This window comes from Biomphalaria glabrata, chromosome 3, assembly GCF_947242115.1.
Source record: "Biomphalaria glabrata chromosome 3, xgBioGlab47.1, whole genome shotgun sequence".
In the NCBI taxonomy this organism is placed as follows: Eukaryota; Metazoa; Mollusca; class Gastropoda; family Planorbidae; genus Biomphalaria; species Biomphalaria glabrata.
The window spans coordinates 33,419,907-33,433,138 of NC_074713.1; the positions used below are offsets into that span (position 1 = coordinate 33,419,907).

Sequence of the window (13,232 nt, forward strand, 5' to 3'; positions counted from 1 at the left end):
TACTTATAGTATACATGGACATGGATTATCATTCTTAAATTGGATTACCTATACATGGATTATTAGCGAACCACCCAAGCTATAAGAGGATTAAACTACACTAGTCGACAAGAAAAGAGTCTGTAAGTCACTATTAACAAATTAAATACATGCATATGATTATAAAGTACATGGATTTTGCCTTGATGTAGCAGTAATTAAACTTGATTGTTAGTAGAGTTAGTAATTGATAACTCTTGGCATTTTGGAGCCATATTTTGATTTCATTTTTCTAAGTGTTCTTTTAAGGGTGGCTGGAGAGGGACTATTGTATGAACTATCATAACAATAGGATCTATTAGGGTCTATCCTATTTGTTCTCTAACCTCTATAAGGCCCAATGCGTTTGAGGCTCTCCTTGTTGGTACGGAGGTCATAGAATATAGTGGGAAATTATTTATCTAGCTGTTGAGTCTTGTTTGTATTTCTGTCAGTGTACTTAATCTGTATCTATATTGTTGTTTGTTTAAAAGTCCTGTATCCACATATCTGTATCTCTCTTGTCACATTTCTACTTTTTATTAATTTCTTTAAAAGCAGACTGTGTTGTTCTCTATATTGTTTCTGTGTTTGTCTTTTTACTTATACTGTACATATATTTTCTTTCTTTTACTAATTTACATTTTTTTTACTATTTTACTTTGGCACAACAGCACACATGTATAAGGCGGAAAACAGATTTTCTATTGAAAATGCATTTTTGAAGTTCATTATTCATTTTCTCCATATATACAACACCTGTGGTATATTTCCTTTTACTGATGGGTAGACCTATGTTTGTGGAAGCTTCATTAGCAATATTTTTTTGAAATTCGTTTTTATAAGAAATTTGTGCATTTGTGAATGTCATGAAGTATGCAAAAAAAGACACACAGGATTTACTTTTGGATTTATGTGCTCCCCTTTGAAAAGGTAAGAAACATATAAACCTATATCATTACTATGAAATAATGCATGCTTACTGTTTAGAAATGATTGTTCTAAATGATAGAGAAAAAAGAAAAGAAATTAAGTTGTTAGTTAATCTTAAAAATAAAAAAAAAATAGCCTCGATGCCATTTCATAATTTGTGCGTCGTGAAACTATGCATACAATTTTATAAAAATATCATTTAAATGGTACCAATTTTAATTTCAAAACACGTTTATTTTTATTTCAGCAATCATAGTGTTTTATTTTTTATTTTTTTGGTGTATAAAAAAAATAAAGTTTTAAAAAAAAACATGTTTTTTTAAAAGCCCATCGGAAGTGTGTCGGGACAGTTTGACCTCATCAATTTTTTTCATCGTGCTTAATTTTTTATTCATTCTCGCGGAATAAGTGGAACCGACAACATCTATTAAGCCTTATCATAGACTGAAACTATAACAGACCATTTTTTTAAATAATATCAACTGCTTAGGTAAATATTTTACATTTCACTACGAGTGTCGTTTGTTTTCATTTCAAATAACATCATGACTCGGGAAATGCGTCCTTTTTTTTGCGCTGCCAGCGTGCGCGGATCTAGACTAGATCTAGACTAAGATAAAGATTTTAGATCTGGATCTTTGTTTAAATATAATTCATAGTAATTTGTTATAGACTTAGATCTACATCTTAACGTGAAAAGGTCTAGAGATCTAAATATAGTCACTTCTAGTTCTAGTAGTAGTACTAGTCGTAGCTAAGACTAAGTAGTAGATAGTGAAGTAGCGATGTACACACGCGTGGATCAGACTAGATCTAGATCCAGTCTAGTCTCTAGACTAAATTCACTAAATGTAGATCTAAAATTGTATATATCTGTGTCTAAATATTCTAATATAATTCATAATAACTTATAGATTTAGGAAATCTGAGATGATTTAGAGCTAAATCTAGTCATTTCTAGTAGATAGTCAAGTAGCGATGCACACACGCGTGGATCAGACTAGATCTAGTCTAGTCTCTAGATTAAATGTAGATCTAAAATTGTATATATCTGTGTCTAAATATAATAATATAATTCATAATAACTTATAGATTTAGGAAATCTGAGATGATTTAGAGCTAAATCTAGTCATTTCTAGTAGATAGTCAAGTAGCGATGCACACACGCGTGGATCAGACTAGATCTAGTCTAGTCTCTAGATTAAATGTAGATCTAAAATTGTATATCTGTGTCTAAATATAATAATATAATTCATAATAACTTATAGACTTAGGAAATCTGAGATGATTTAGAGCTAAATCTAGTCATTTCTAGTAGATAGTCAAGTGGCGAAGTGGCGATGTACACGCATGGATCTAGAATCTAGACTTGCTAGATCTAAGTCTAAGTCTAAATGTAGATTAGATCTAAGATTTTATAATAGATTCTATGTCTAAATATAATTCATAGTAACTTATATATAATTAGGACTAGAGTCTATATCAGTAGATTTTAACGTGGAAAAATTCTTTTAGATGATTTAGATCTAAATCAAGTCATTTCTAGTAGATTTAAGTAGATAGTCAAGTAGCGATGTACACGGGCCACACGCTTGGATCAAGACCCTAGCCTAAGTCTAAATATATCTCTACATCTAAATATTATTCATAGACTTAAAACTAGATTTTAACATTGAAAAAATATGAGATCTAATTTATTCTAAATCTAGTCATTTCTAGATCCAGCAACTGCGATGTACACGTGTAGATCTAGAATCTTGTCTAAGTCTAAATGTAGATTAAATCTAAGATTTTATATCTAAATATAATTCATAGGAGCTTATAAATTTAGGGCTTAATTAGATCTCTAAATCTAGAATTCTAGATCTACATCTTAAACTACTTAAAGTGGAAAAAATCTAGATCTAGTCGATTATACTATAGAGAAGAGATTCAAGTAGGTAGGATACTTGGTAGTTCTAGATTAATAGATCTAGATGATAGAGCTAGAATGTAGATATATCGGCAAAAACACTTTTTTTTTTTTCCTTTTAAAGATCTAAATCTAGGCATAAATCTAATACATTACTAGATCTAGAAAGATTAAATAATTTTTTAAAAACTATTAGCTGTGTAGGATAGAGACTAAATATAGATCTACTTATGGTTTATGGACATAGTTAAAAATAACAACAAACACATAGAATCTATAAACCAAATAAAAGTTGTTTTTATTTCTTTTCTCAGCAACAATTACAACAAATACAAAAATTGAGATCATATGAGATAGTAAACAGAATACATCATGTACTATGCAAAACCTATTATTAGGACTAAACTAATATCTATAAGCCTAGACTAGAGTCAGAGTATAGTAGTCTAGACCTAGATCTAAAAATTGATCAAGAACTAGAAGAGATCTAAATCTTGATAATATTTCATTTAATATAAGATCTTTTCTAGTCTAAAATTATACATCTATAAACTTTATCTAAAATTGATATTAGTTTGTTAAAACATGAAGATATAAGAAAAAAAAAAAAGACTTTTTATGGTAGGGTGGGGCGAGGGGGGAGGGCTAATTTATTAGTTATAAATATTTTTAAAAATTGTTTGTTTGTTTTTTCAAATGGTCTATAAATATACTTTACTTTGTGACATAGTTTTCTGCAAATAATATTGTGAATTTGTAAAATTCATGGAATATTGGACATACCCTCTGTGAATGATGGATTTTTCATTATTAGGGGTTAGTGTGTTTGATCTCATTTTTTATGGTCTAATACTTGTCTGATGATAATGAATGAACCATATTTGGATTCCTCTGTTCTTGGGCATTAAAACTGATATATAATATGTCAAAACTGATACTGGTTTTGTTTTTCAGGATGATTATAAAGTATCATTTGCAACCATTTTTTTTTACGGAGGGGGTGGGGTCTGGGGAGGCTAATTAATAGGCATAAATGTTTTAAGAAACTAGTTTTTATTGTTTTTTTCAAATGTTCTATAAAAATATTTTACTTTGTGACACATTTTTCTGTTAATAATACTGTGAATTTGTGAAATTCATGGATTTTTAGACATATCTTCTGTGAGTGATGAATTTTTCATTATTAGGGGTAAGTGTGTTTGACCTCATTTTTTCAAGTTAAATAATTGTCTGTTGCTTCTGATTTTATTTTTTTTGAATTCCTCTATTCTTGGGCAATAAAATTGATATATAATATGTCAATAATAGCTAATTTGAAATTAGTCAAAAAAATGGTCCTAAAAGTAGAATGTTGAAAGCTCAATCTGTTTTCCGCCATAACATATATTGATATTTGTGAATATTGAATTTGAATAGTTTATAATTGAGTAACTGAGTAAATTTTGATCTAGATCTATACATTGGACAATTTTCATTACATTCTTTCATTACATTGTAACCATTGATTGAATTTTTTATATTATTGTAATATACACATATTAAATAATTGACACACACTGTATTGACAAGTATAACACAGTACATTCCTTTCTCACTTAATTAACTACACAAAGCATTAAACATGTCTTCCTATGACAAAATTCTAGAGCTAGTGAAAGTCATGGAACTAGAGGGGGATAAAAAGAGGGAATTCATAGAAAGAGAGCTAGCAAAAATAGAAAAGAAAGAAAGGGAAGAAAGAGATAGGGAGGAAAAAGAAAAAGATAGAATAGAAAAGGATAAAGATAGGGAAGAAAGAGCTGCTGAAAGAGCTCATCAGAAAACATTAAAAGAACTAGAAACTAAACAAAGAGAAAGCCAAGACAAAGTAGAGTTAGCTAAACTAGAAGCTGCCAAAACAAATTCCAACATTAATACCCAACAGTCTACAACAAAGCCACTCATCTCCAAATTCCACAAATATAATGCAAAAGATGAAACACTTGAAAACTATTTAGTCCAATTTGAGCATATAGCCTCAACCTATAGTCTTAACAATGAGGACATGGCCAAACACCTACTAGCAAATTTGTCGGGAGAACCCCTCAACATCATTTCCACTCTAACAATAGACCAAAAGAAAGACTATGCAGCAGTAAAGACTAGATTATTAGAACACTTTGGAAAAAATTCAGACTTTTATCGTAAGCTGTTTAGGGACACTAAATTGAAAAAAGATGGGGACTTCAACAGAATAATATTCGACATGAGGACTAACATGATAAAATGGTTAGAGCTAGCAAAATGTGACATCAAAGACCCGACACAAATCCTAGACATGCTACTTATTGACAATGTCCTCAACAACGTGACAGACTTAGTATTTACGTTCCTCAAAGAAAAGAAGATCAAGACAGAGACTGAACTGATAACGAATCTAAATCTATTTAAAGACAGTCACCCTGGACACACGATTGACAAAAGAGACCTACACCAACTAGTAGCCACAGCAACAACATTCAACAACAACAACAATGACAAATTCAAATGGTCCAACACCAAGACTTGTTTCAATTGTGGGAGAAAAGGTCATGTAAAAAACCAATGCAAAGCTCCTATAAACTACAATAACAATTACAGATACAGAAGCTACACTAGTTTCTACAACCCAAACAGCTACAAACAAAACAACAATAATTACAATAATAGACCACATAGACTACACCAGAGTGCAAGTCCCAATGAAAGAAGAAGTTTTGCAAACAGTTACCAACACAATAGCTATAACAGAAACAGGCAATCTAGAAGGGACCAATATAACTACCACACAAGCAACCACCCAAACAACTACAATAGAGGAAACAATAGAAACAACAGTGGCAATAACACCAACACCCATAGAGAGGAAAATGTAGCCTACATGCAAGCAAATAAGTCCAAAATAAAAGTCTTTCCATCCTATGTTAATTCTAAAGAAGTAGGATCAATTCGGGACAGTGGAGCCACGGCAATAATAGTTAAAGCCTCTTTAGTCGAACCAGGACAGTATCTAGAAGATACAGTAAAAGTGACCTATGCAAATATACAAAAATTCGATATTTGCAAGACCGCTAAAGTCCTAATAGAATCACCCTGGATTACAGGAGAACTAGAAGCCATAGTCATGGACACCCCAGCACAAGATCTAATAATAGGCAATGTAGATGGTGTAAAAGATCCAACACTAGAAGAAGTTATGCAATGGGCGGAAGATAGACAAAAATATTCCCTATTTAAACATGAGGCACTATTAGCTCAAACCAGATCACATAAAAAAATAACACCAGAAATAGAATGCCCCACTGTATTACTCAATGAAATAGGCATAACTAGGGAGGAACTAATAGATATGCAGAAAAATGACACCACAATACAAGACCTCTTAAGCAAAGATTATAACAAGATAAATTTAAATAACCACCATATAGAAATAAACAACTTAGCCATTAGATATAACAGGAAAGAAAACTGTACTAGACTTCAAATCCTGATCCCTAAAACTTTAAGAGCTAAAATATTAAATATGGCACATGATGACCCCACAGCAGGACACTTAGGAAAAAAGAAAGTATATGCTAAGATAGCCAACAAATTCTTCTGGCCAAAGATGGGAAAGGACATTAAGAACTATGTAAACAGTTGCACAGAATGTGCCAAACAAAAAACAGTGACTAGAGCCCCATTAGAAAAATCAGATAAATCTCACCATTTTTGGGACAAAATTGCTATGGACATAATGGGACCCCTAACAACCAGCAGTAAAGGGAATAAATATATTCTGGGTATCATTGACATGTCCACTAGATGGGCAGAGGCATTTCCTCTAAAAGATATAAAGGCTATTGACATATGTAATTGCTTAAAAACACTTTTTCTTAAATTTGGATTCCCTAATAAGTTACTGTCAGACAATGCATCAAACTTTAAGTCCCACCTTAACCAAGCATTTGCAGAAATGACTAACATCCGCCTAGTCCATAGCACTATCTACTCACCACAGGGAAATGGAGTAATAGAAAAATGGAACAGAACTGTAAAACAGATGATATATAAGCTAGAAAGAGACTCAATGAGCACCTGGGACCAGACTCTTAGTTATGCCATATTTGCCTACAACACTAGCATCCATGAAACCACCAAATTCAGCCCCTATGAGCTTGTATTTAACAGAAAACCTAAAGGACCGTTAGAATTATGGGCTGACAACATGTTAGACTTAGAAAACATAGAACAGTACCATCCTTGGATAATTCAGACCAAACAACAGCTTAGACAAGGAATAAAACTAGCAGAGATAAACATGGACAAAAATTTAGAAAGGCATAGGAAAATAAAAAACAGAAATAGAAAACTAAGAACACTAAATGTAGGTGACCAAGTTTTTGTTAAGATAGAAAACAAACACTGTAAAGATAAGAATGAGGGACCATTTAAAGTTATAGAGAGAATTAATAACAAAGTGTACATCATTGATAAAGATGGTAGAGAATGCAAACTCAATATTGACAAACTTGTAAAATTGCATAAGAGACAAATAACTGACACAGACATAATTGAACCTGATCTAGAAACCAAACACAACATACAAGAACATATAGTAAGCACCATAAACACCACACACAACAGTAGTCCAAACATTGAAAATGATATGTTACAGAACTTGACAGTTAAATATAGTGATGTAATTACACAAAAGCTAGGATGTACCAATCTGATAGAACACACAATAAAACTCAACAAAGCACTACCAACTAAGACAAAAGCCTATAGTATCCCCAAAGCATATGAGGACTTAGTTAGAACAGAAATGACCAACTTAATTAAAGATGGGAAGATAGAGAGATCAGAAACATGTAAATATGCATCACCCATGGTCATTGTAAAAAAGAAAGACAGTGGAGTAAGAATCTGCTGTGACTTTAGAGAAATAAATAAATGCACAGTCATAGACCCAGAACCCCTACCAGACACTGACAGCATAATTACAACTTTAAGTAAATCATCCCTATTCACAACAATGGACTTAAACAGAGGCTTCTGGCAGATTAAAATGGACCCTGACTCTAAGGAATATACAGCATTCAAGTGCACTATGCCAGGCCTAGAAGGTATCTATGTCTGGAATGTCATGCCATTCGGCTTAATAAATAGTACAGCAACATTTCAGAAATGCATGTCAAAACTATTAGAAGGCATAAATAATGTATTGTCTTATGTAGATGACATTTGTGTTTTCACCAACCCACAACAGGAACACATTCATGTACTAGAGCAAATATTTTCAAGACTAAGAACACACAACATGACATTAGCCCCCAAGAAATTAAACCTAGCTAAGCCTGAAATCCAATTCTTAGGATATTGCATTACCAATGACAAAATTACACCCACTGAAACAAACCTAACAAAGATTAAAAACATAAAAGAACCTAGGACTAAGAAAGACATGAGATCATTATTAGGACTTTGCAACTTTTATAGAAAGTTTATTCCAAATTATGCACAGATAATTGAGCCCCTTGTTGAATTTACTAAAAAGAAGCATGGAAACACAATTTGTATAGATGAAAAAAGTAGACTAGCATTAAAAAACTTAAAAGATAAATTTAATGAGAAACTAGAATTAGCCAGTATTGACCCAACATCAACACTATCACTATACACTGATGCCTCCAACACTGGTATTGGGGCATGCTTACTACAGCAAAGAGAGTCATTTTTTAAGCCAATAGTACACATCAGTAGAACACTGTCTGAAACAGAAAAAAAATACTCAGTGATTGAGAAAGAATTATTAGCCATTGTATGGTCAGTTGTAAAACTAAAGAATTACTTGTTAGGTAGATTTTTTAGCATTAAGTGTGATCACAAACCATTACTGGCACTAAAAAGAAAAGATCTAAAAAATGACAGGATAAACAGATGGACACTCATTCTCTCAGATTACAAATTTGATTTAGAAAGCATTCCAGGACATGAAAATGTAATAGCTGACTTTTTATCCAGATACATAATACATGAAAATGAAACAAGTGAAAATAATGACATTAAACACATTAGCCAGGACATTCTGATAGAGTAAATAAGCAGTACAAAACACTTAGAAACAAGCAGTAGTAGTCAACTTAGTCAAATTAACATTCTACACATTTTGCAAATAGGTCATGACACTTTATTGTTACACTTTTCTTTTGGGTCATGATGACATTTATGCTTATGATCAATAACAGATCATCTATTTTCTACTCATTGCATTTTATTGTCAACTTGTAATATGACAAATACCAGATGTGTTTATTCTGTGTGTATATATTGTATTTCATTACTGATTGTGCACAGCAATGTAAACAATGAGATGTAAACAACAGTGAACTACTTGAACTGGTGACCTGAATCTTTTTTTTCATAACAACTCACAGATGTAAATATTGTCTAAAATTTTTTACACACCTGAATACTACAATGAATGTTTGTAAACATGGAAATTTGTTTACTATTGTACTTCAATACTACACTCAGACTATTTATAGTAGTCTTATGCAAGGTCAACCTTGAACTGGATTGACATGTATCTGAAAACTTTTTTTTTATTTTTCTTGATGATGACAAAACTTAGGATAATATTTTGACACAGCACATCACAGTTGTAAATAAATATGAAATTTTTTTCTGTAATCATTTTGAGTAAATTTACTCAGTGTGTCAAATGATACACATTGATAATGTTGTGCATCTACAATTATAGTAAAACATTGGATGTGGAATAACTTGTATATTTTTCTCTTTTTTATATTCATTAGCATGTGATTGCATGTACAAATATTTTTTTAAGTACAAATGTATGCATAAAGTTTGTTAACACTTGATGGAGGTACTTTTCATTACAATTAATGTTACATTTCAGTGATTTTGCTCTCAGTGAATTAAGTATATAAATGATTTTTTGGACTCAGTAATTTATATGATGTTATACATAATTACTAAGATTATATAAGATGATATGAGCAATTGGGGTGAACTTACAGCACTTGATAGAATATTGGACTAAGCTCATATATATTTGTACAGTGGTATTAATGTAAAATATATTTGTCAAAGATTTTTGGTCAAAAATCTTTTTGGAGTGTGGGGCGTATGTCACAGTCCAGTTTTAGAACCTCTGTGACATGAAGTGACACTCAGTCACCTATTGTAACATTCCGTGCGGGCAAGCACGAAGTTATGTGAATAAGTTAAAGGACTCTGAAATAAGGGTAAAAGTTAGTTAGTGAAGAACTCCAGCAGAGAGTGGATGTACGATTTTCTCTGTCTGTAATATGAATGAATATTAATGAATTTGATTTAATGTTAACTTGAGAGTTTTCTTTGGACTTGTATTTTGAACATTTCATAGATGTGACTACTTATTCCACATGGCATGAACAGCCAGTATTCATTGGTGTATATTTTGTGACGGCTGAAGTCGCCAGTATTTTCTGTAATTTATCTATATACATAATAAATTCCACGTCTGCTACCACTGTGTTCACCAGTAATTCTATATGTGTCATTGGAGACTTTAGTATATTAGTAATGTTGCGCACTTGCAAATCTAGTGCGTCTAATAAAGTACATCGCTAAGAGGTGTGTTACAGCCGTACCAGAAGAGGTACCTACATCACACGGACGTACCCACGCCGCTACACCTACACGAAAAACCAGGTAGCGACAATGTGACTAATAGAATATTTTCAAAGTTCCAGTTCACATACTTTTTTTTTTTTTGTCTTTCAGAATTGTGTTTATGAATTGTGCAGAAGTAAACTCTTGTCTGAAGTGAGAGATTAGGCTTGTAAAGAATGAAGCATGAAATCTTGTAAGATACCTCAAGTAGACCATACATTTAGCTCAGCACACTGTACATGTAAACAATAAAAAAGTTTTCAACGGTGACTGTAGAAGAAATAAAAGCTGATTACCAGATAGGATGATGCTGAGAATGTAGCTCAATGGAAATAATTTCTTACCCAATGCACTGAACCGCATGAGAGGATCTAAGCCTCAGTAAATCAACTAGGACATTGATAACATGAAGAAATCTTAAAAGGATTGTCAGTGTAAACTGCCAGTAGCTAAGATACACATCTAGAGTATTGTAAGAACAAAGTGTGGCTGATCATCTGAGAGTAGAAGAAAACTTTGATCAACAAAAACCTTGGCCACTAAATGCAACTCTTAGCACACAGTAGTAGGAAAAAACTTGGTGAAAAAAGTCAGTGATGACTTGCAATGTTTCAATGAAATGACAGAGCAGCTGGAGACTGGAAACAGAAACTTGGGCTAGTACAAAACTCTGTGAGGGATATAAGCAAGGAAAAAACAGAGAGATGTTGAACCTAAAGAATAAATTAGTCCAACATTTTTTTTAAGATGTAATGCTAATAGATCTTCCTATCCCAGACATAACTTTAGCATAAGATGTGCTTATGTGAACACTCCTTTTGCAAGAGCAGGAAGTATTAAAACTACACGACTTTAAAGGGTGTAAAATTGAGAGTGTCTCCAATGAGGTGCAAGCTGAAATGCAAATTATACTAGAGCTGTCTTTTTATAATCTAAAGATTTTGTGTATAGCTATGTAATTTTGTGAATTGAATTCTAACAAGTAATTCTAGAGAAACTGTGGTGATTTATAAACAGTAAGCAAGTTTACAAGCTTTATTTCCACTGTTGTCATTAATCGTCTTCAACTAGTCAATTGAACCAGTGGACCCTCACTCAGCTAGTAGAAATTTCATCTCTCTTCCTGAAACATGCCTCATCCAAATTGAACAGATTGTCTGACCCTAAGAAAAGGTTCATAAGACAGGAAAGATTATTCAAAGAAGGCACAAACTGATAAGGATGAAAATAAACTGGAAATCTTAAGATATATATATGTATACATAGAGCTCCTCCTTTGTGATTGAAATGAGCACATTTCTCAAATCCTATGGACTCGAAGATGACTGCAAGATCCAAACCTAGCTTTAAAAAGCCGGCCGCATACGTGGCATGGGTAAGTTAGGTCAGTTGCAGATAGGCCTGCTTCTTCTCTCAGCTCTCTGTTGGTTCGGCGCTCTTTCACCCTGGCCACTCTTCTTGCTTCAAATCTCAAGACTCACAGCTTCACGCCATGAGGAGCGATCGAGAGCTAGTGCTTCCCAGCCATGAATGTCAATATCGATATCGCACTCCTTGAAGAAGCTTTTGAGAATGTCTTTGTAGCGATTGTATTGACCTCCCTGGGAGCGCTTTAATCAAGATATATATATAATATACAAAGAGAACACATGTACCCTTGACATGCATGTTTTACTAAGTGATTAGTTAGGATCTATAAGGAATATTTAAGGATATATTTTAATCAAGTCATGTTCCCTAGTTCCTTTTGCAGTGATGCATTAAAGCATTGTTACATTTTCACCAGGATTCAGTTGTCTTGTATGGCTTAGAGAGTAGGAAAACAACAAGCTCAGATTCCCTAAATATTCCCGAACATTAATTTATTGAACTCTTGAATAATATAATGTAAACGTAGAAATACCCAAAGACATAGTCATATCAAGATACATATTTTCTTGTTGTCTAGCCAAATTAATTTTTTCTTTCTTTTTTTTATACTTTGAAAAAAATATATTTTCAAACGGTCAAACCAGAGTTTTCTCAGTGTGGCCAATAAGTAGTCATTCTTTTCCAGGACGATATACATCAACTGTCAAATTTCTGTTTTTTTGAGCCCATGTTTTAGGTTTTAGTTTCCACGAGTTGACTAGAGGTATTGTAATTGGATCTCTCAAGAGGATATGACCAAATTCCAATGAAAGAAGAATAAACCATATTCATTGAAATACAAGCCATTTGGATGAGTCCATGCTAGTAGCACTTTCAACAGAAAGGACATTCAAGTTGGCTGTACTAGATCATATCATTTTAGCTTGCACAGACTGTTCTAAATTACAATTTAAGCCTGCCTACATTCTACAAATATACTGAGCTTGGGCAAAGCCAGGGGGGGGGTCGGGGTTCAAACCCCAAACCCCCCCCCCCCCCGGAGGGCTGGGATCAGAATTTAGTAACTGATGTTTTGCTTTGATTTTGTTTATTTTAGGTGAGATTTTAATATTAAACCCTCACTTGCCACAGCACAGCCAAGGGGGTTTTGAATTTAAAACCCCTACCAGGGGGTTTTGAGTTTAAAAAACCCTACTAGGGGGTTTTGAATTTAAAACCCCCTACCGGGGGTTTTAGCAGTTAAATCTCCCTCTTCTATAAAACAAAACAAAAAAAATGCAAACGACAATCTCCAATTTCCAAGAGCACAGTTAAGGAA

The 13,232-nt window shown here is 32.9% G+C and overlaps 1 long non-coding RNA gene across 2 annotated transcripts in view; it reads left to right on the forward strand.

Moving 5' to 3' along the window:
- Positions 1–13,232, forward strand: part of LOC129925250 (uncharacterized) — a 30,848-nt gene that overhangs the window by 10,624 nt on the left and 6,992 nt on the right. Inside the window, exon 2 of one of the 2 annotated variants that reach the window (XR_008777077.1) lies at positions 10,655–12,325. This is a non-coding gene — a long non-coding RNA (uncharacterized LOC129925250). Of the gene's footprint in view, positions 1–10,654; positions 12,326–13,232 lie in introns of those variants that run through there. The other variant, XR_008777078.1, reaches the window with a different exon arrangement.